We start from the raw sequence: 24,960 nt of genomic DNA, 5'->3' as shown, positions 1-24,960 counted from the left end.
GTGTTCAATTAGCAAGGCAAAATATCATCTGCTAATTAAAGAGAAGATTTTAGCAAAGAAAAGACAACTAGGAGTCTGAGTAAGACAGGCAAGCTGAAAATACATGATAGCTTGCTAAATGTAAAAATAACTAAAAGAAGAAGAAAATTGTAAAATACTGAATTAAAGTTTAAACCTCGTGAAGGGAAAGACAAAAAAATCAGAAAGTAGTAAAGGATGTAAGACAAATACAAAATATGAGATCTTGCTTCAGATACTAAGCATTTTAAACATCTGGCATACAGCAGCTCCTGTTTGAACTGCTAGCTGCACCTCATCCTGCACTATTTGTGGGGATAGGAAAGTTCTCATGCAGGATCCCAGCTTACTGGTTGGGTATGTAAATTCAAGCACTAAACAATTTTAATAGATCTGGACAAGACGTGTCCCTGAGTGAAGGAGAAAACTTGTACCTGATACATACTTTCCTTTTAGAACCTGAATAGCTATTAAACTCTTACATTAAAATAATAATAATAATAAATTAAAAAAAAAAAAAAAAACAAAACATGTTTGTTGTTATTGTTGTTGTTGTTGCTTGTTTTTTTCTTTGTTTTTGATTCCTTTTTGGACTAAAGATATCTGAAGCATTTGTTTAAGGCACGAAACAGTTGAACACATCACGCTACCAGGTTAATCCTCTGCCAGGTTCACCTCCCCGGTTCCCACTCCAACATACACAGAGCAGGTTTTTTTCCAGGAAAAGGCTCCTGAAAAACCTTGGAGACATTGTAGAAAAAATATTTTACATTTGTTGCTGTACACTTGGGACAACTTTCACATCAGGGCAAAGGCTAAGTTGTATGTTTGCTTCAGACATCTGAGAAGTGATAGCTACTGCAGTACAGTCTTTGCATGATGATAAGGGGATGAGAGGACAATAAAACAAGAAACTATATAACTGAATCACAGGATCCCAGAGTATCTGTTGCTGGCCAGGACCTCTGGAGCCACCTGGTGCCACCCGTGCCTAAGCAGGGACACCACACCCAGAGCAGGGTGCCCAGCATCACGTCCAGGCTGCTTCTGAAGGGCTCCAAGGAGGAGATCCCACAGCCTCTGGGCAGCCTGTGCAAGGGCTCCATCACCCGCACAGCACAGAAGTGCTCTTGGTGCTCAGGGGGGGGCCTCCTGTCCTGGCACTGGGCACCACTGCACACAGCCTGGCTCTGTCCTCGCTGTACCCACTTTGCCCTTCAGGTTTTTATACACATTGAAAAAGCTAGTTGTTTCTAACATAAGCATAAGACAATACAAGACAGACAGAAAGGACAAGGAAATCATAAAAGAGGAGCAATTAATTATCTTCGTTAGTCCCACTCTTCTTCAGCAACCAAATTAAGTCAGGAATGGTAGCATACAAAATGAATCTCTCGTGCTTATTCAAGCTATCCAAAAATTAACAGGCATGTCCTTCAAGGAGGAGTCTGGCAGCAGACAGCATGGGCACTCCACGTGGCTTTGGAGCAGCACTTACCTGCTGCAAATGGCCTAAGTCAGTGGTTTGCACTGGCTAGCAGAATGGTTAGCAGGAAGGTAGATATTACTCATTTCTTCAGGCTGAGAGAGTTGGAGTTGTTCAGCCTGGAGAAGAGAAAGCTCTGGGAAAACCTTATAGTGGCCTTCCGGTACCTAAAGGGGGCTGTGGTGGTTTTACCGTGCTGGACAGCTAAACCCCACAACCGCTCTCTCACTCCCCCTCCTTTAGATAAGGAGGGGGAGAAGTAAAGCAAAGAACAACTCACGGGTTGAGATAAGGATAATTTAATTAAAGGGAAATAATTATAATAATTAAATAAAGACTACCATGAACTAAACAATTTAACTAAGGGGAAATAAAAGGGAAAGGGGAAAAAGGGAGGAAAACAAACAAACAAAATAAATGAAAGCTATATGGAAGTGCAGAGGAAAGAAATTACTCTCTACTTCCCACAAATGAGCGATGATTGACCACGTCCTTGAAGCAAGGCCTCAACGCACGCAGCCGGTGTTCGAGAGGAGGACCAACATCTTCTCAATGAGAGCCCACCCCTCCCCTCTTCTTCCTGTTTCCACCTTTTATTGCTGAGTGTGACACCACATGGTATGGAATATCCCTTTGATTGGTTTAGGTCAGCTGCCCTAGTGATGTTTCTCTCCTCACTTTTTTGCCCACCCCCTAGGAGGGTTAGAGAAAGGCCCAATGCTGTGCCACTGCTGCTCAGCAGTAGACACAACACTGGTGTGATAACACTGCTGTTCCAGCTACAAGTACAGAGTACGGCACTGAATGGGCTGCTGCCGGGAAAGTTAACATTCCAGCCAGACCCAGTACAGGGGCCTACAGGAAAGCTGGGGAGGGGCTCTTGGTCAGGGAGTGTAGAGATAGGACAAGGGACGATAGGACAAGGGGGGGGTGGTTTTAAACTGAAAGAGGGGAGATTTAGGTTAGATATAAGGAAGGAATTCTTTACTCAGAGAGTGGTGAGGCACTGGCACAGGTTGCCCAGAGAAGCTGTGGATGCCCCATCCCTGGAGGTGTTTAAGGCCAGGCTGGATGGGGATTTGGGAAACCTGGTCTGGTGGGAGGTGTCCCTGCTCATGACAGGGGGGTTGGAATTAGATGGTCTTTCCCAACCCAAACCTTTTTGTGCTTCTATGATTCCATTCCAGCTTCAGGGTGGTTTCAGAGCTGACACCCACACCCAACACAGAGTCAGTCTTGGGATGCTAGGGAAGGTGTCATTGCTTACGGATCTTTTGGTGTCTGACTTAGGTGTGTTGACATTTACTTTATGGGGTTCTGGAGTTACACCCAAACCCTGGCTTGAGAGGCTTCAGGCTTGTGGCATGTAGAGGAGGCCCCAGTATAACACATCAGAGCTGCTCCAGGGGCTGGCAGTGGAGGAACAACTCTCTTGCTCCCACCTGCCTACCTGGGAGGCAGGAGCAGCCATGCCAATTGCCTTCTGATTAAGTTTTTTTTTTCTTCTTGCTTTTTTATTCTGTAACTTGGGATCAGTTTTTCTCCTCTACACAGAAAGGCAACTCTGGAGACTTTCCATAGATCTATTCCTAATTTTTGGGCTGTGTGCACAGAAAACTATAGAGGATTTTGTAAACAAGCAATTAAAAGCGGCTTGAAAATCTATTCTGCTGCCGGAAGGATTCAGTCTCGATTGCAGTATTCATACGATGCTATCACTACAGCAACCAAGCCTGTAAACAATACTGCTGGTCATGGATAACACATCAGTACTTGGCTTAGCAATTAAAAACAAAAGCCTTGTCAGACTATATTTCCTTCCTGCCACTGTAGGTTTCCTGATGCAAATTCTCTTTCAAGGGCTTTGCTCTGTAGAATAAGTATATTAGTCTTTGAGATAAGACCTGAAAAGAAGATTAAACTGCAGTACTCCACCTGGTCATCTGGGCTGCTTCTGCTTTACATTTCATTGTTACGATTTGTCTTGTTACTCATGCATACTTGCCAGCATGATGACAACACTTCATTAATGCACATGGATCAAGTTCCATCTGAAATAAGACAAAGCTATCATTTAATTCTGTATCTACAGAATGGGATCAGTCTTTTGAATTCCTTGTGAAAGACTTCTAGGCAACTGTGCAAAACCAATGTTATATAATGTAATACAGAAGTATTTAACTCACCTGCACTGTGAAAACTAAATAAATCTAAAGAGGTGATTTTTGTAAGGCAGGATTACTAAATCCAAAATAATATGCCTGATCTGTGTATTTTTACTTAAAACAAAGCCTTGTTTTATTATTGTCTACTGCAGGGCACTGATATCTCTGAGGTAGCTACATAGTACTGATGCAAAAGCTTCAGGAAGGCTTTTTAAAAGTTTAGGGTCTAATCTGCTGCATTAAAACTCAGAGCAGAACTTCCAGTATGGGTGAATTATATTGCGATGAGGAGTGAGCATCATCTAACCTAACTACAGGTAAGCACAGTGTAGAAAACTTTGCAGTAAAACAGATCATCATAATGAATCTTTAGAGTAATTTAATCTAAAATAGGATGTCTAAAATAAAACCACCTATTACTCTCCACTGGCTGAAGGGACCTTCAGAGTTCAGGAATAGACACTTGCATGTTATAATTCAAAATTATGGAAAGATAACAAATTTATTGTTTGGGCATTCCAATGTTCACATTTCAGCAAATGTTTTCACTCTGGATCCAGATGGGACTGCTTTGAATCTAATTGAGCTGCAGCTGGAGAACTAAGCACAATTTAGGTGATGGCCCTCCTTAGAAAATTTATTGAATTGGAAATAATCATCAGAATTAATAATTTCTCTTTCTTTCAGTCACTGAGTCAGCTGAAAATGCTTCTTAAGCTGCCTTAGTGCCCCCTTCCATTAGGCCAGGTAAATCCAAGAATGAAATGCCTAAATATTGCTGGAATTAATCTGGGCATAATTATATTGTATGTATTACAGGACATCGCTTTCATTCCGATTTGATGTAGCTCACTACCTCCAGATGAAGCATTCATGGGATAAAACAGATAAAAACCTGATAGGCTTAATAAACAGAAATAATTCACCACTATAAACTTTGAGACCAGCCAGAGTAAAATGTGTCATCACTGGGTTGTTTTGGGACTAATGGTTAAATCTTTATGACCTTATTTCTTTAGTCTTACTTGTTTTCTGTGACTACATAAGCACACACCAGATAATCTTAGGAAGTTTGTTAAACTTGACATTTTCCTAAATTTTAGTTCTTTCATCCATTCAGAAGGTGAGTTACATGTACACATTCGCCATTTTATGTCTTCCTCTCATATGGGAACAATACCATGTGTGCTACAAAATATGAATCACAAACATTGAGTCATTGAAGTGAGCATTTCAAAAACAGCCTTGAGTCTGAAACTTATTTATGCAAAACTATTCCACAACTTCTTGTGAATAACAAATAGTTAAGAAAGAGAAAAGCTCATTTTGCGAATGAATTCCAAATCAGATGCAGAGCTGCTATAAAGCTGAACGTTAATTGTAACAAACAATTTGAACAACAACATGAATCTACTGTGGGCTCCCTTCCAGCAGTTAGAAAGATATTCTTATATTTTAGCTGATTTTTTTTCATGTTTTGTATGCTAAGCATGTTATTTTAAATACCTATAAAAGACTGATCATGCATACATACCTGATGTTCATTTTACTTGTAAGAGTATATGCTAGCAAGTTTAAGCTGCATCTGTTATAGCTATATCTTAGTAAAGGCCATCAATACAACAACAGGGAAAGACTCCCTTTAAATTATCTTCCATGTTTCACTTTTCTGTTCCACAGAAATTATTACTCTTTCTTATCTGAACAGTAAACACATGCAGCAGTGACCTTAAAGTTGTCATTCCTAACCTAACAGGGGATGTGAATAGGAAAAGAAAGGAACACACTGTAGAAATGCATGAAATAGTTAATTTTTTATTTTTTTTTTTATTATTTTTTTTTTCAGAGACTCCTAACATAATTCCATTCCAGATGGCAGTGAGAGTGCAAATCTGTTCTGTTCTGTGAGGATATGGGTGTTATAATAGACTCCAATGGATCAGATTTATTTTTTAATGTTTCTTTTTCTTTTTCTTTTTTTTTTTTTTTTTCCCACAGAACAAGTTAACCATTTCAGTGAACTGCTCTTTGTCTTTACATGCTCAGCATGGAGCATTTGTGTAAGACATTGTGTCACTGCTCTCCACAAAATGTCATACCATTGAGACTTCTCTAAAGAAATGATTCCTTGCCAGGGTCATTTCCTCTTAGAAGTCGTTAAGTTGATTATTCTCCTCCACAGAGGATCTTATCTTAAAGTCAGTCAGTTTAGGAAACAAACTGTCTCAGTTACTGTAACCTTTTGACTCTTTTGACTCCTTCACCAATGTTCCACTTAAAAAGTTTGTGGTGTTTTTGTTTGTTTGTTTGTTTGTTTCCTATACTGGGACTCCAGTGTCTTCACACTTAGTAAACAAATAAAGTTCATGGATCATTCCTCCTTCGTGCTATGATGCTGCTTGCTCCTGGTTGGCAGGTTCTCAGCAGCTTTACAGCTAGATGCTGGCTTGGCAGTCTGCACTTAACTCTTTGTTCCAAAGTCCTTGGAAAATCATGAGACTGCTGGATAGTCTGGGGTAGATGAGACAGCTCTTTCAAGTTTCAGTGCAGAACAAAACTAAAGGATGTGAAACCTTGAAGTTTAAAACTAGAGGGGAAACTCATTCCAATGTAATCTGCTCCAAGAGTCTGCCCACAGCTGGGCAGTCCCCAACCAGTTCCTTAGCACTGTGCAAAGAGGAGTGCTGCCCTCAAAGCGCTTGAAGGGTCAGCAGCATGCTCCCATATTATCCCTCTCCTAACTGGTGGCACTCTTTCTCTGATGAAAGCCACTTTCAACAGAACATAGAGCGTGGCTTTGCTTGACTTAAGAGCTTAAAGAAGCCTCACACAATGGAATATATTTGATACAGCCATTGGGCTATTTATTGCATTGTGAGAGCCAAGAGTGACAAATATCTTACATATGTGCTGAATAGGATAAAGAAAAAAGGGGAATTGTCTCCATTCCTTCCACTTAGCTGCACCTCACCACTCAATACTTTTTTTTATTGAGGTTTCACAATCTTATCTGTATTTTCCATCCTGCTATTCTTCATTGTGTTGAGGCTTTGTATTTGTGTTTTAAGCTAAGCTGGACAACACTTGTTTTAGAATTACCCTCAAAAGAGACTTCTCTCATATGGAAAAGAAGAGCTGCAGTCTCCATCAGAGCCTGTTCTGCTTCTGACCAGCACATTAGAGACATAATTTCTTATTCCACTGAAAGGTAACCCAAAGAGGCTTAAAGAAAACTAGTTAGCTTCTTCTTTTTAGCATATTAATCTTTGACATTGGAGACCAATTACATTGAATCAACCAAATATTTAATCAAGTTAAAAATTAATAATAAAACTAGTTTTCTTTAAGATAACATTCTCATATAAAGTGAATAAGGATACTAAAAGATGAATATATAAATCTGAAAGCAGTGGAACTAGAAAGCTTCTGTTCTCAGAGGTTTTGAATCACAGTTCTGTAAAAACATAAAAAACATAAAAAATGCATAGTAGAAACCAGAGCTGTGTTGTAGACCAGACCAGTAACAACTAAGAGCAATTGCTTTCCAGTAATGGTGATATTTCTTTTTATTTTTTTTTAATTTTATTTTTTTAATTTGCATTTTCTTTGTCACTTTTCAAATTTGCAACATTACTTATACTGGTTTGAATTTTTGTTCAGAAACTCATCTGTCCAGAATGACCAGAATGCTAAAGCATTAAAGGAAAATGTTCTCAGTACGCTGAACAAGGATATGGACTATCAAAATAGAAATCATGAGTCTCCTCTTAAATATACAGAAAGAATATCCCTTATGACTGCATAATTCTATCGACGCTTTTTATTACAAAACTACAAGCAACAATAATAAGCTTGTCTCATTTTTAAGAGAGAGAGAGAGAAGTGAAAGTGATCAGCTGGTACTGAAAATATACATATTCTACCATGTTTGTGCCATACTGTCAAGGGCTTATTTCATCTCCCTTTAATGGAGTCCTTCAATTGACTTAAAGTGAACTAAATCTTTTAAGTAATGTTCAGGACATGTCTAAGGCATAGCAGTTGCTTACAGTCTGAAAATTCTCGTGTGCAGATGGCTGTATTCTGTTTCGGCATTGATTTGCATTCTACTTATTCCCTTACAAAGCTGAATCCAGGTAGTAAATCTGACTCTGTGTCTGATAGGATAATTGACATTGATTTCTAAATAAGACTAAACAAAGCAAATGGAAAGAAAAGAAGAAAATGAGAGACATTTCTCTCCAGTACTGGTGAAATTTTCTGGTTTTTGTTTGTTTGTTTTTGTTTGTTTTGTTTTGTTTTCCCTAGGTACAGAAAAATTTTGTTGCGAGATCAAAAAAAAAGTATATACTTAATATGTAAAGGAAATACTACACAGGGATAGTCTGGATATAGTATATACCTTACAACAAGGTCATTCTGTTTCTGGCAACAGGAATTAAAGGGCAATGTATTATAAAGAACTACCAAATATTCTGATTCTGTGCAATCTGCCATTTTGTTACTCCTCAGAAAACACATTTGCTCTTCAGTATCTGTTCATCCTTTTCATTGCTATGGTGCTCAGATGCCTTCTAAAATACCAGTCATTCTGTAAAGAAATAAAAATGTTGATTTCTGATGGCTGCCAAGTGGCTAATTAACTACACATATACATACATCTATTTTTGTTGCTTCTGTTCTTGTTGTTGAGTGTATGTTTGTTTGTTTCATTTTAATCACTTCATAAATACTCACTTGAAAAGAACAAATTGTCATTGTGGAGAAGAGTGTTTTCAGTATATCTTCAAAAGTTTAAATGCACTTTCCTTCCTCTCAGCTTATGATATTGCAGAAAGGTAACTAAGGGATGAATTCGCTTATGCTGTGATCAGATAGGATCCTGGAAAACTGAAATTATATAGAGGGGAAATATTGTCTCAAAACAAAATACATATGTAAAAAGAAATCAGAGGTGTTATGGAAGATTGATTAAAAGACTTGTTACTGCAAGAAGGAAACCATTTGTCTCTCCTGGGATACTAAACAGCACCACACTGAGTAGTACTTCGGAGGATAATAATCAGTACAGTTGCAGCTGGACAGTGTGTTAGAGATTGCTTTAATTAACTTATATAACATGGACATAATCAGTAGCTGGATTTCACTTTTCCCCATACAATACAACACTATTTTTAGCATGTATGCAAACTGAGTTGGACTTTCTTGGCAATGACTTCAAATTAACTTAAAAATTGTTTAAAATGATCAAGAAGATTTACTTAATCAATTGAACTATTTCTCAGTAAGACATTCTGAAGAATGAGAAGTTTTATGAAAATTGAAAATCCTCTTTTACTTGCCTAATCTTCCAAGCTCCTACCTTCTTTTCTTTAACTGAGGATACATCTCTCATTCTCACCTCACATCACAAGCAGGCAAGTGCAACCAGTGGCAAATAGTGAAGAGCTTTTTTTTACAATTGGGTAGCAAAAACAAGGAAGACAGTGGGAAATAGTACTGAATGACCAGGAGCAATTAAGCACCAGTGAGAGCTATTCTCATAAATTGAGAACTGTGAAATACTAATCCAAAAACAAAAACAAACAAACAAACAAACAAAAAGTTGTCCACTATATGTAATACAGCACATACTCATTACCTGGATGATTCAGGGATCTAAAGCACTAGGTACTGGATGTTTGGCTTAAAAAGTCTCTGAGGTGGACTACATGAATTATTCAGGATTGGCAACCTCACTCTCCATCAGCAAAAGAAAAGGTTTGTGGGGCTTATTGCACTGGAAGTCAGTAGGCTGGATCTGTAGACAGAGACGTGTGTCTTCAGATGGGATGGGACAGCAGCATATATATTCTTGCCATTTTCTCTACTCTGACCTCAGTGTCCTATTGTTGTTCACTGCAAGACAAAAGACTATCATCTTGATCAACAGTACAATAAATAAGATTGATCCAAACTGGGGCTTCTGGACATTACTGAAATGCAAATAAGTATTTCTCTGTGTACTTACAAAGATCTCCTAAAATGAAGATATTAAAGTTGTATATTCAAACACACAAAAGTTAAGAACAGCTATATGTATGGTTTCTCACATACTTTTAATTTTATCACATTGTATCCCCACCCTGTATAATGGATGAATTCACAGAATCACATAATCACAGAATTGTAGGGGTTGGAAGGGACCTCAAGAGATCATTGGGTCCATGTTGTCCTTGTATCATTCATCCATACAGCAGCACAAGCCCGTAAAGAGAAGACAGTAGCAGATGGCCAGCATAGAGACAAATAGAAGAAGATATCAAGGCTCATACAACATGAGATGTTGTGTATCCAGATAAATAGTATTTTATCAATTTTATTGATCAATTTCTATTTCCATTCTACAATTTCTACATCCATTCATCAGATCAAATCTGTACCATTGTTCTTACACGTTGGCTGTTGATACCATTGTGACCTGTTTAAAAATGGTGTAGCTTTAGTTTTTAAAAGTCTTTTGGAGAAATGGAGGGTAAATTAGTTCAGCTGGGTGCTGGATGGGGTCAAACAGCTTAATGTACATCCCACTGCTCATCTGGATGATCTGTCAATGAATAATACCATGTCAGCTTATTGTAGTAGGCTGGATGCAAGGGAAGTTTCAACAAGTTAATGGAACAGAAACACATTAAATGTTATATAGATATAATATATAGATAATGTCTCTGATGGCAAATTAGAGGATAAGGAAGTACACAGGGAAAATATTACGTATAATTGCCTTGCAAGAAATTGTTACATATTCTTCCTGAGTTGTCCTCCAGATTAAATCTAGAGAACAGAGGACCTTAGGTCTAGCCCAGAATAACCACTTTAATATTCTTACAGCGTGGGAGGTTGTTATATAAATGTTGGTCTTCTGACAAAGTTGATCTTGTCATTTGGCTAGCAGTGGCAGAGCAGAAGCCCTTGGGAGGGCACACTGTCTCTATAAATCAAAGGTCCTGAAGTGTGAACAATCATCCAAGTGGGTCTCAGCTAGTCACTGAAAAGAAAAGCATTTTCAAGCTACAGCTGTCCATGTAGTCCTCACTTATTAAAGTATTTCAATGGGATTCCTTTTAGATTCAGGAGAGCAGCCCTCCTGGCATGGAACCTAGTGGTAGAACACCCTAGTTCTTCAATAAACTAAGGCTACATGTTCACCAGGATGTAGCTGGTGAAGAGACTTGGTAACCCATGCACTCAGCTCCATAGGCAGTGAGGACCCTGCCATGCCTGGCCTTTTTGTTTACATATTTCAAGGGTGCACACTGAGGAGCAGCAGTTCCCAGCACAGTTCTTTCAGGGTTTCCAGCTCTCCTAGGTCATGTGTAGGAGGCTCTCAACAATTGGCATGATCAAGAGTTTGGATAGTTGAAGAATTCATCTTCAAGAGGCTTCAGTACAGACTCTTAAAGAAGAATGCAGACACAGTCTTGTGGAGTGTCCCTGCTAAACTGGGAAACATTAATCAAATTTCACTCCTCTATCTGCTGGATAGGCCTGACCTTCCACCTACCGAAACAACTTTCCTTAGATTATTTCCTTCAAATATATTCTCTTTAATTCATTACAAAATAATTGAAAGTCTGTATTAGGAAGATATCTTTTAGACATAGCATTACAGGAAGTAGTTTTGAAAACTCCCAAGTTACCAAGACGCGACTTAAGAAAAAACATTTGAAAAGATCAATGGCTGTCATTATGTGTTTGTTTGTTTGGCTGGTTTTGTTTTTTCATGTTTGTAAAACAGTGAATTACTGAAAGCTGTTTTATATGGCCATAAGGTCATTTGACCACATAATCTGAAGCAACAATTAGCCAAAAACATATCTCCTTCTGTGACCCAAAGTTGTTCTAGCACTTTAAGTAGTGTGACTTAACCAGAAACGGGATTTTTTTTTTTTTTTATGTCAGTACATATTTGTGATATTGACAGTATTTAACAGCACCTCAGAGATTACAGCATTAATTTAAACAAAATAGATAGAAATGTTAATGAGAGATACAAGAAAATGAAGAAAAGTCATTTCAGAGTGTACCACACAATGAAGAAATATTAAAATACAATACACTTTTCTGGCTGTAAAATATGTCAAGCATAATAGCACTCCACAGAGAAACTGCTTACAATTACTCATCCAAATGACGGAGATAGCTATGTATCAGAGATAAATAACTTATGTGCAAGAGCTTTCATCAGTGCTGAGTTTGTTGATAAGACCCTTTTGTCCAATATATATTCAACTTGATGTCTCCAGAGTGATGATTGTCTTATGCCCATATATATATACTCAGCTTTATGGGTTCTGATCCTCAGATCTCATTATAAAAGATTATAGTTTCAAGGATTAAACTATCCTGTATGCATTCAAGATAATATCCATTTATATATTTCCATTTACAGGGGGTAACAGTAATTGCCTTTGGCTTAGTTGATTATTTGGTTGGGAGATGGGTTTTTGGAAAGAAGGTATTTCAGCAAACTGTCAGCAGAGGAATTGCTGGTAGAGTCTTCTGTGACATTGGTGTACCCATTCTGAGAAATAAAGGAAAAATAATAATGCTAAGAAGTAAGATTTCAAATGAGTGTTTTTTCATGGTGTGGTTTCAGAATTCACAATAAAAAGTTGCAGTTGATGAATTCATAGAGAGAAAAAAAAAAAAGAAAAAAAAAAAAGTTGACTCTAGTCTGGATAAGACTTTGGAGCATAGAAAAATAAATTATTCTGTCAATTATTCTCATAACTTCTAGACTTTATGGACAAAGCTTATCCCTAACATAAAGATCTGCTGTTTCTCATTTCTCTTTTCTCAGAAGACTTATCCAGTTATGAGACTGTGAGACTTCACATACAAGTTAACTCACCACCCAAGCTAGGGCAAGGAGACTCATCAAACTCTCTGGGACAATTCTAGGAGGAAGGTCTGAGCAGCTCATCACTGAGTTTGATAAGAATTAAGAAGACAAAAATAGGAGTGTCTCAAAGGAGGGGCTGATGGCTACAGTGGGGTAGATGGGTAGTGCTAGGAAGATTAAAGAGAGTATAATGAGATGCCACACTGGAAAGAAAAGATGGGGGGGGGGGGGGGGGACAACAGAGGAGGGATAGAATAGGAAAAAAGGGAAATAGTAAAATAATGAAAACAGAAGAGAAAGGAAGCTGAAATAGAGTGAAGAGGATAGGATGATGTCTCACACCTCTAAGAAAGAAAACAGTGACTAAAGAAAAGTGTGAAGGAATACTTGGGAAAATAGCCTGGTCTTTTTCCAGATGGAAATTCTTTTTATAGATTTGTTTTTGCCATCTATCAAGCAGCAAACACACCATCATTTTACAGGAGTCTTTTCTGTGAAGACTAACCTCAGTGATTTACTAATAGGAGGAGTTTGTTTAACTTGAGATATTGAAAGATAATCTAAGATATTAAAATACCAGATGGAAACAAAGATGAGATGAAGGTAGAAAATGCTTGCAGACCCATAGAAATAAGACTGGATACAGCCCCTGAAGAAATCCAGCACTACTGTAGAGCCTTTCTTTTCTGTCACAGGCTCTCTAGGTACTTGCTCCAACTATGTGATCTCACAGCTGGAATTAAAAGCAGTCAGTTATTTGATTTTAAAAGCTTTTTTGATTTTAAAAAGAAATGGAGGGCAATTCCAGTGCCTTTCAGTCCATTTACCAGACCTTGTTATTTCTTTTTCCTAGACAATCAGAGCAACAAGTCTGAAAAAAACAAGTGGCAAGAGCATTTTAACAAAGAAAAAAAGCCAAGCTCTGCAGAATTATTAGTCCTGACAGTTTTAGTGCCATATATGCAAACAGTAATAAAGGTTTAGGAACACAGTAGTTGCATGCAGGCTTATTTTCAGAAATTACTTTGAATTATAATTACCTTAATGAATGCACTAAAGCAAAAGCATAGGATTATGTAAGAAATGCCAGATGGGAACCATAATGAAATTTGCAGTTAAAAACATTTAAAAGAGAAAACAATAATCCCAAAGGTGAGTGTTGAAATAATGAGTTGTGTTCATCAAAAAGAGGTACAAATTCTCATACCCTAAATTGCAAAAAGGGCTTTATGATTTTTTATCCAGGTGTATAACTGATATGCACTTTGTTTTCTTTTTTTTTTCTTTCCAAAAATAGGTCCTATTGAATTTATAATGTGCATTTCATCGTAGTATTTTGCCACATATTTTGCATTTCTTTCTCTCAGATAATCATAACTGAGTGTAAAAAGAAAAAACAAAAACAAAACAAAACATTAAAATATTTAGTGAATATTAACAAACACTCAAAGATATTTTGAAAAGGAGATATTGAATTCATTTACAGTTGTATCTTTATATTTCTGTTTATAGTTTCATTTAAGTGAATAAGAAGAAAATTAACCAAATAATAATCTAAATGAGAAATAATCAAAGATCAAGAACAATTACAAAATATTCCATAAATAGATCAAAAACATTTAAGGAAATCAGTATTAGGTGTTTTATTGTTCACATGAGAATGCAATTTGCTATATCTTTTTATTAAGAATTATTTGCATCTTTTTACATTTATATTTAATATATTTATATTTATATATTTATATATTTATATATTTATATATTTATATATTTATATATTTACATTTATTGACCCATAAATAACACCTTAAAATGCATTTTGACATTATTTTGCTATGCAAAGAAGGTAGAAGACACTGAAATCAACAAAAAATTGGCATCTCGGGAGTCTTTAACCTGGCAGTCCCTCTACTTTAAGCAGTGCTTTTTTACTTTCACATGTTTTTGCAAGATCAGGACTTTAGTTTGGAATCTGAAAGAATCTGATTTTACAGTAGTAATTTTCAGTTCCCTTTTTAACAGCAACCTGTAATTTACCTCAGCAAGAGCTGAGTGGTTTTTACTCATAGGGTACTCCCACCGCATAAAAAAAAAAAAAAAAAAAAAAAAAAAAAAAAAAGATGAAGTAGGAAGCAAGAAGCAGCTCTGAAGTTTTCCAGAACACTGGCCACACTCGAGCCTTTTAGGTGAAGACCAGATGAAGTCAGCCACAGAAACACATACCCAGTGACCTTGAGAACCGCAAAGAAAAGCAGGGAGAAAACAGACATGAAAGTAAACTACCCATGGAAATTGGGTCCAAAGAGACAAAAAAAAAACAAAAATCAATCATAAATGTTGTTTGTGGCTGGTCCCACCCTGATGTCCCAGGCACTACATGAAGAAGGGACATGAGCAGAACTCCTATCCTATCTAAAGAAAGTCCCCTTCCGTGTGGATCCTTCTTTCTGAGTAGCAAAGCCCACCTCTGCACAGGGTCTTCCCTACTCTTTGTGCCCCTCTACCCTTCCACTCCTGCACCAACACCACCAATGTCAGGTGTGAGCAGCCAGTGGATCCTAGGGATCCTGGACCTGTGGGATGGGGACCTGGTAAGGGGGCAGGTGATGGTGTGCCCATAGTGCAGAGGCAACAGCAGCCCAGCTGGGGTGGGCAATGAGGAGAAGGGAGGTCTGAGGGATCTGGAAACATCCATGGGAAGGGAACCTGCCAGTAAAAATTACCAGCTTCCACATAGCAGCGGACGTGGGGAAGACCCCAGGAGAGGTGCTGAGGGCATCCAAGCAGCACATTGACTCAGCGTGTGCCATGACCAGCCTCCCTCCTTGCAAGGGAGACCTGAATCACAGCTTTATGGGATCTATGCAGTGAAAAATGCTCCCAGGAAAAGCAATGGCACAAACACCACCTGCTCTACCCAGAAAAAAAAGAAAGGCTGCTTGACTTGATCAGTGCCAACTATATGTTGCCTATATTCTAAAAAATAAAAAATAAATGTGTTTTAATTTGATGACTTTAGCTAGATAGGAATAACAAAGAAATGTTATCAAGTGAGAAAGTTTTGCTAGCAAAGTCCCACTCTGACCTCTACCAGCCCATTTACCCTAACAGTGACTCCAATTTACTTTCCATGCTATGAGGGCCCACCTTCAAGGCTCTCCTGATGCAGTGACTGCGCTTCCTCCTGTTTCATATGCCCACTATTCTGTTGCACTCTAAGTCTTGTTATGGGCAAAAGGGATGCACCAAGTAGTTCAGCCTGGCTTGATATTCTCTGCTGATCACAGCACACCCACATGCCATGCACACACTCCAGTCTCTCCACTTGCTGCACCTTGCACAAGTAGATGCTTCCGTGGCTGGAGTCCAGTTTGCTGCTCCCAGACCCCAGCCACACACATGCACATAGTACAGAGATCTCTTTCTCAGAAAAAGAGCCAGAAATAGAGTTTAATGAGACGACAGAAGAGGCTGTGCTGCCCAGGCAAAGAGAATGGGCAGACAAGCATGCTGAGTATCAAACTGTTTCCAGGCAGCCAGCCCCTTTTATCCTCTTGTCTTTCTATTTCCCCATGCTTGCCTTCCCCATATCACTTTGATCTCTCTCTCTCTCTCTCTTTTTTTTTTTTTTTTCTCTAGCTTTGGTTCTTCTCCTAAACACCCCAAAATACATGTAACTCTCAAATAACCCTGGAATGCTCTTTCCCTGCATCCCATAAGGTATCCCACCCCCTAGGGCAAGTACCCCCAATCTGTGCAAAGCCCAAGACAGTCCCCCCATGGACTCAAGGTGCTGGGTCTCACCTCCCCATGGGGCTGATGTTCTCCTGGGACTTTCGGTGGGAGGGGGGAGAGGAAGGGCAGGCAGTGGCTCATGTCTCTGACTGGGGCCCTGGGGCTCCCCTGCTGCCCTCTGCCTCTGTGCTCCTCCATGAGCAAGGATATTAGTTGTTATCACCTATCCCTGCAAATACCAATCTGAAAAGCTTTGGCTGCTACTAAACCAGAACAGCTAGGTGGGCGGCCATTCGTTCTGTTCCTATACAGCAGAAAGAGAAAGAAAGTTTTTTTTTTTTTAATTTATTTTTTTTTTAAGACTGACATCACTTCATCTACTAAAGAAAATAATGTTCAGAAGCAGAAAAAAAGGAGAGAGAGTGGAAGGACCTATCATTAGTCCAGATACACATCTCCATGAACTGGAAACCTTTCGTAGTTCTGGTAAGGCAACCAGGCATGGCTAACTGCTGCACTGCACCGATGTCCCTAGGTGAAAAGGGTCTCACATTGTCTTTAAAAAAAGAGTCTTAAACTCTTTTTTTCCAGGAGATACCAGAAGGACTCTGTTCTGACACTAAAAGTTCACAGGGTAGACCACTGAATTACATGAATAAATAAATGGAAATAAAGGCTGAGAGTCAACAACAAGTACAGCTACACTCTGAGGAACAGTAGTACAATTTAGTGAAGATTTGGCTACAGCTTAGGTTCTGAGCCTCAAGGCTTGTACACCTACAAACTTTCCTGCTGTGAAAGGGCACCCAATGGAAGTCATGCTGCCAGCTATACTAAAAACATGCTTCAAATACATGTTGGACAGAGAACAAATGGAGAGAAAAGCAGCCAAATGATTCAATGCTGGCTGCGCATCTTTCCTCAGCTGCCAATAGCACAGGGTCTGAGTCAATGGGCTGCAACAGCCTCTCTTGTAAATAATCCACCACCTTTTCTCTCTGCTGCAGGGCTCCTTAAAGCAGAAAGAGACAGCATAAGCCAGTTCATAGTCCTCAAGGCTTGTACCAAACAGAATTGTTCTTGCTTCCTGTTCTGTCGTACTTGATGTTATGACTCTCTGTTGCAGCACTATATCAGGATGTCAATGTTATCTTGAATTATTCTGGCAATAATTTAAGATATCATGTAATGGATTGACTTTTGAAGTTTCTTAATTGAATCTTTGAAATGTCAATATTGCCTTCTGAGAGGAGCGAAACTGCAATGCTTTTGAAGCTAAGGTCTGGGTAAACTATTACCTGGTGAGGTTCCCTACCATTTCAAAGATGGCAAGATGCAGCCTACTCTTTTAAATAACTCACAACACAGATTTCTTCTTCACAGAATTGGAACAGAAAGCCTATATCTAGCTAATAAGCTGGGCATCCTGTGCTCATGTTCAGTCCATCTTCTCAACTTTCTTTTCTGTGAAAAACAGTGTCTGTCAACTAGAATGTGATGTACACCTAGGTTTCCTGTCAATATGAAGTTTTAACATGGTGGGGTTGTACACCAAACCTCACTGACACTTGGAAGTAATCCTAGATCCAACCACATGAATATATGAAGTTTTTACTTTTTTTTTTCTTCACCCTACACAGCTAGGAAAACCAGCTAAATCCAAGCATTGCCTTTGGAAGTTCACTGTTCCTCTGCAGAACACACACAAACTTCTGTGAGTGTCCTCTCATTTGTTACCATCTCAGTGCTGGAAACTCAGGGTACCTGCATGGGGTTACCAAGATATAGTGGTGAAAATACATCTGGTGACAGTGTTGTTTCCACCTATAAAAAGTAGATTTCCAGATAAGCACATACCTATTACCACGTGCCTTCTGAAGAAAGACTCATCTTAGCCACCTTCATCTGTTGTGCAGTTCTCCTGAGATGCTGCTGTAGATGTGCTTGTTTTTCAAATCCATTCACATGAAGTGAAAGACAAATGGTGTCTTTTGACTAAGACCCTGTTGGCACTGCTAACACTATTATTGGCCTAACGAGTGACAACAGTCAGTAATATGGTTGATCATTCAACCACTTGATCATCTGGAGTATGTCCCCACATTTGCAACTATTCATTCTGCAGTATGGGAAAATGATTTTGGAATGGCTTTCTGTACGCAGATGCAGCCATAATGTTACAGCATATAATGTTATAACATTTCTGAATGTGTCACAGTGGGGCAAACAAACATGTACAGCCAGCATTTTCAGACACTGATTCCTGTCAAGGTACATCTCAGATCAGCAGCCTCCTGAGAGATGCCACAGGGGATCCACACAGGGGTGGGCAGGGAAGGACCTCACCAGAAAATTCTTGTCCCACCACCTCCAGCATGGAAGCAGTGCAGTCCAGGGGGCAGCCCATGCTGTTCAGGGACACAGCTGCCATGCACTGGGGGCTGCAGCTCAGGCAGGGGCCAAGCCCTGCAGCCCCAGCTGAAAAGCAGCTGCCTTCCCACAGGGCAGCCTGAAAGCCTTCCCAGGGGGACAGGGACAACCCACAGCTGCAGTGGCTCTAGGTTAGCCATGAGCACAGGTGGCCAAATGTCTAAGAATGGAAAGGATGCATGCAGGGCGATTACAGAAACTATCATGGAAACATCATTGGATTCATAATTTTGTTTTCTTTGAGAAGCCTTTGGGATAATTTGTCTTCTACTACTGAAATAAGCTAATGCTATTGTGAAAAGCATCCACAGCATCCAGTTCAACTCTACAGCAGGATTCAGCTGCATGATACCCCTTGTTGGGGAGCAGAACAAGTGGGGCTGCTCCCTGTGGGAAGGTAAGCCAGTATCCACATGGATCCCAGGGACAGAAGGGCAAGGTCCCCATTGGCCAAAGACCAAGGGATATCTGAGCAGAACATCCCCAGAGATGATGTCCAGGTTCAATCAGGAGTTCAGACCAACATGCAATATTACAGTGATGAGGCAGGGCCAAGGCTGAGGTCAAGTCAGTCAATGTGTTGAGGTCCAGATCAAGGGGCTACGTGGGCAGGTAGGGCAAAGCTGCAGCTGAACTGGAGACCAGCACTCCTCTAGTGTAGCTCAGGCAGGGTATGGAGGCCCCTGGCTGGACCTTAATAGAGTTCTTGGGCTCACAGATGTTAGTGGAGGTCCCAGGTGAAGCTCATCAGGGTCTCTAAGGCTCATTGATGCACTGAGGGTCCTGACATCCTTGACCTCCAGCTGCCACTTGGGAAAGGTGGTGCTTTCTTAGATAGCTCGTGTCATATCTGCAGCTTCACATGCACGTCTGAGATATCCTATGAGTCTTCAGGAGTTGCTGGGCACATACATGCAGCCAGCTGAGCTAAATTTGTCAATGGGTGGGACTCAGTTGCAGATTAACATATCAAAATCCATGTATCACACACATATTAAGTTTTAAACTCAGTGGACTTCTAGGATTTGATTCATTTCTCTAATAAGAATTTTCTACTGTCACTTGAGATGCTCTTGGGCATTCAGGTTTTCTCTAGGGTATCTCACATGACTGACAGGGATTACACAAGAAGTTACATGAGACTCAAGTTATTTTGGAACAAATACTGAAGAAGAACAGACAGGATGCTTTGGGGCACCTTAATGATGAGACAGTCATGTTTATAGAACCAAATCACAAGTTATTACTGTCAACGTAAAGAGCTATTCAGACAAACAGGTGTTGGGTCTAAGTTGCAGTTTTGATTTTAGTGACTAGATTCGCATTTCCATCCTATTTTAAGTGCGAATCTTGAGCTAAATCCTAACAAATATATGATCATTCTTCCTCATAAGTTACCCTTCCAAAGCATATTTGCTCTACAGTTCTGTTTTACCATGCGATGTCTTGCCTCTCTGGGATTGCAGCCCAGACTGACTTTGCCTTTGCGTAAGTGAAAAGAGAAGCTATGAGAGAGCTAATTTTTAAATGTTTCTACATCAAAGAGACAGATAAACACAAAGTTCTCATATGAGATGCAGTGTGGCATTCAAAACTCTCTAAACTCAGACACCTTTTGAGAGATCTCACTCCTTCAAGGTATGGCAAGTCAAAACCCCAAAAATACTGTACAAAAGAAGCATTAGGTCAATATTCACTGGAAAAACCTGGCTTAAGCCATCCCAGCATACTCACAGTTTCAAGAATACGTGGATATTATATCTCAACTACTGAAATATTTCCCAGGAAGCAACATTTTTTGCAGTAATTATGTCATTGTGGATGCTGTGTTAATTCTTTTCTTCCTCAGAAGTCTCTAATTATCTTTGTTTTTTATTTAAAGGTAATATCACCCATATCCCTAGACACTTTTGATTTACTTTTTATCAATTAAATTTTCTCTTTTCAATTTATATAAAATTGTTTGTAAGCATTTCATAATTGTTTTTAATTTCACTTTAAGCTCTGCCAGTTCAAATTGTCTCCAAGCAATTAATTAAATTTCATTCTCAGAAGACAGTTATTCCATCTAGATTTTTTAATAGGCGATCATATAATTTATAATAGATTTGATAATAGTTATGCAAATGCACTGGGCTGTGCAATTTCCCATAGAAATATGACTCACATACTTTTATCTCCCATAGTTTTCAAATTAAGTTGTTTCTAGATGTCACTAAATTAGGTTGACTGGATTTAAAATACATAACAGGGGGGAAGTACAGTTATGTGGGGAGCGCCGATAAAAGATTTACCTTAAATTTCTGTTCAAAAACAACTGAAAATGTTCCCCAGAAAGAGCAGACAATGACAGACTGTATTTTTCTCATGGTTCATGCTCATGTACAATGTGGGAGACCCACAAAAGCTTTTATGGAGGGTTTCTCTTATTCCAGGGGAATACACTAAGAGCTTATGTGGGGTAGAGCCCCCACCACCAAGGCAGCCATGTAGCAGGAAGGAGGGCTGTATCTCTTACCTGGTTCCCAAAGGAATGGCTAAGTGTGTTTACGGGGTTAACAGCTGTTCTTTCATTTTCTGTGATTTACAGGTTAGGACATGTTTCTTTCATACAGGTTCCAGCAGTTTAGGGAAAGAAAGGTTTCTTACCCAAATGTCTAGAAAACCTAGTAGATGCTCTAATCATCAGTCTGTTGGCTAAAGGAGAAACACTCTTCATTCACATTAAGTTCTCTGGAGAGTAAACCATACATGCAGTAGTCAGTAAATTTCAGCACTGGCTCTGCAACTTGCAGAGCAGATTTTCCAAGTTGAAACTAGAATGCAGAAACAACATGAGTAATGTTGGCTGTATGCTCTCAAACTTCCATTAAGAAACTTTAATTTGAAGAAAAAAAAAAAATCTAGATGATAATCATGAAGAAGTATCTAGCAGAAAACATTTGAATATGCTTTGCAGCTGTCTGTAAATTATTCACATCAGGCTTTTATCCAGCCTAGCTGAAATTGTAAAATTAATGGTATTATCATAAAGGAAAACAAAGTATTAAGAAAAATTAGATCTATATCATACCTGGGGGAAAAAAACGTCAAAGACAATTACTAGTCCATTGAAAAATATCAGAGAGAAAATACATTGAAATACATTGTTTAATGTACCTCTCATAGCCTATTGTACATGATGTAGTAAAAATAGTCAATGGATGTCTGACAACAATTCTTCTTATTTGGGGTGCACCCATGGTTTGGGAACATAGCTTGTGTCTCCAGACTTTGAGGAGGCAGGCAAGGCTCTTTTTTTTTTTTTTTTTTTTTTTTTTTTTTTTTTTTTTTTTTTTTTTTTTTTTTTTTTTTTTTTTTCCCTAGGACAAGTTAGATTTCATGCTTCTTTATATGGCCACATCCTTCAAGCACTAATTATTCCTGAAACATACTCATTTATCACCCCCTAAGTACAGTTAGACTCTACCTCAACTGGAGCTTCTAGGCAGACTGTTACCTCCCCAGATTGCAAGATTAAGGTTTCATTTCTGCCAGCTCTCATCAGAAAGGGATTCAAAGAAGTGAACATCTACTACCCTTAATTCAGAGAACTCCTGTGGTCACTAAATCACTTCCACTGTTACTGGAAATTCATTATAGGAGTATTGGAATAATATAGGAATATAGGAATCAGAAACATTTTGCCCACGCATGTGTCGAGAGATGTGTTAAAATACATTAATTTCCACTCATGTCCAGAGAACTCTGCTTCCTATCGACTCAGCCTTTCTGTAAACACTTTGGTATTATTTAGGCTGTAAAAATATGAATCTTCATGTGAAATTAAATTGGTGACAATGAAATGTCAAGCACACATACAAGTTATGTAATTTAGTAATTTAAATGGTAGTTTGTCAAATAGTCAGCTTTTATTATTATTATTATAATTCTCCTCTTTCCAACATCTTCTGAACTACACTCTGTACAATGTTCTGACAATGAAGTTTCCCCAAACAAGGAAATCTCCATCCCCAAGAAAACTTTGTACTTACTTCTGCAGTGAAGTACACACAATTAATTCAACCATAGTGTCTTCACTTGTTTGAAGTGGTGGGTACTGAAACTGTTTCAGGAAGGTATTTGATCCTCCTGCTGCTCTCTACAACTTCTACAAGTTTTTAATCATCTGTGGCCAGTTAATACACAGTAGAGAAAAATTTAAAAACTAGAAAGATTTTTCCACCTCTGCCTCACCAGTTTCTGATGCACTACTGGAACCCCCAAGAGTCACCGGAGGAATTCTGAGTATAGTGTTATGCATAAGGTCTCTTGCAATTTTTCTCCTGTTTAAAAATCGATGAGGGAAAAAAAAAGAAAAAAAAATAATCTCTAGTACTTCTGGATACCCCAGCAAAGATACTTTTCATCATTTTTAGTGTTCCTTATAAAAATAACCTTGAAGGAACCTGAGATGGTATTTGACACATCAAAAAATATATATAAATTTTAATTAAGTATCACACCAAAATGCATATGGTCCAGTTTCCAACGATGCACTGGTTAAAGCTCCCATCATCTGTGCAGACCTTGTTAAGCATGGAGCATCTTTGATTCCCACAGTCAGGCTGAAAGCCTGTTAGGTCTGGTTTCCTGACTCTTTTGTTTGTTTGTTTGTTTGTTTGTTTGTTTTTTAAGGAGGAGGTCCCCACTTCTTGCCCAGCTTTGCAAATTCAAACTCAGTCTGGGTTGACCCTGTCCTCTCTGTCACTAGCCACAGTCCTCTCTGGGTGACGCAGCTTAATCTGCAATGCATGGTGGCCAACCGGTGATGCTGCTCCTCTCTGTGCCAGTCCAGAATATAACAAACAGATTTTGATCCAGTTTTCAACTTCACAAAAGATAATTAGCAGAAGTTTTATTGCACTGCTACTCATAAGTAGATCTTGACAAACATTATTAAAGTGACTAATTGGCACCACTGCTTGCTCAATCCTGTGCACAAGAAGATAACTGCCAAAGAGATAAAATGTTAGCCTGCTGTCCACAGGGGATTTTCAAGAGCAAGCCTGACATTTCTGTAGTCTGAAATGTTCTCAAATCATGATGACATCCGTATGCAATGACATTCATATGACTGTCAGTAAGGATAAATGTTCTTCAATAAAAACATGACACATTATGATCATTAGTGTTAAAGCTGTGTTAAAAGGACTTACAATTGTTTACTAAAACAGCATGTTAGTTTCAAAAGTCCTTCTTTGCACCAAAGCTAAAACAGGTGTTTCTGAGATTGTTTTGCTTACATTGCAATGTTTAGACTTCGAAATAGTCATATCTGGCATGGGATTTACAAAGAGACACAGAACTTCAGGATTTTGTCTTGGGACTTAGAAACCACTATGTGAGCACTGTGCTGCTCCTGGGGTCTTCCAGTACATGCAGGAGACTGCCCAGTGACCCAGAGCTGCAAAAGCTTTTAATTGACTGTGTGGGAATTAGGTATGCTGAGATGCAAAAGTCCAGTCCTGAAACTTTCAAAATTACTGAGACAGCTCTCTTTTGGGAAGAACAGATCATAATCTGGAAAAAAAAAAAAAAAAAAAAAAAAAAAAAAAAAAAAAAGGAAGGGAAGGGAAGGGAAGGGAAGGGAAGGGAAGGGAAGGGAAGGGAAGGGAAGGGAAGGGAAGGGAAGGGAAGGGAAGGGAAGGGAAGGGAAGGGAAGGGAAGGGAAGGGAAGGGAAGGGAAGGGAAGGGAAGGGAAGGGTGAAATAAAAGTATTAATACATGAATCTGGGCTGTGGGGTAATGTTTCCAGAGATTTTGGCAGCCCTTGAGGCAGTTGTCCAACAAGTTACACGTTTCTGAGACAGAGCAGCACTGGATAAGATTGTTCCAAACAGGTTCCTCACCACTTCTGCAGGAAGGAGTCTTGTACCCAGCATCACAACACAAAAACTAGTCACAAACAATCTGGTCCCCTCTGAAACAAACTCAATCTCTGACCAGCCTGAAAGTTCACAAACACCTAGGGAAACATGGGGAGCTGCATGACATCAGCAGGCCATCTCTATAGATTGCTCGTGGCCTTTAAGAAATACAACAATTTTCAAGATTGCCTTTTGAGGAGTACTTAGCCCAAATTTGAAACTGCAGGCACCATCCAGTCCAGTGAGGGATGAGGAATTTTATTCTTTCAGCAGTGATAAACATTAAGGACTAATTCTGGAGAATTCTTTCTCTTTTCATGTTTTTCTAGGAGA

The sequence above is a fragment of the Netta rufina genome, assembly GCF_964035555.1.
Source record: "Netta rufina genome assembly, chromosome: 2".
In the NCBI taxonomy this organism is placed as follows: Eukaryota; Metazoa; Chordata; class Aves; order Anseriformes; family Anatidae; genus Netta; species Netta rufina.
This window is presented reverse-complemented; position numbering follows the sequence as displayed.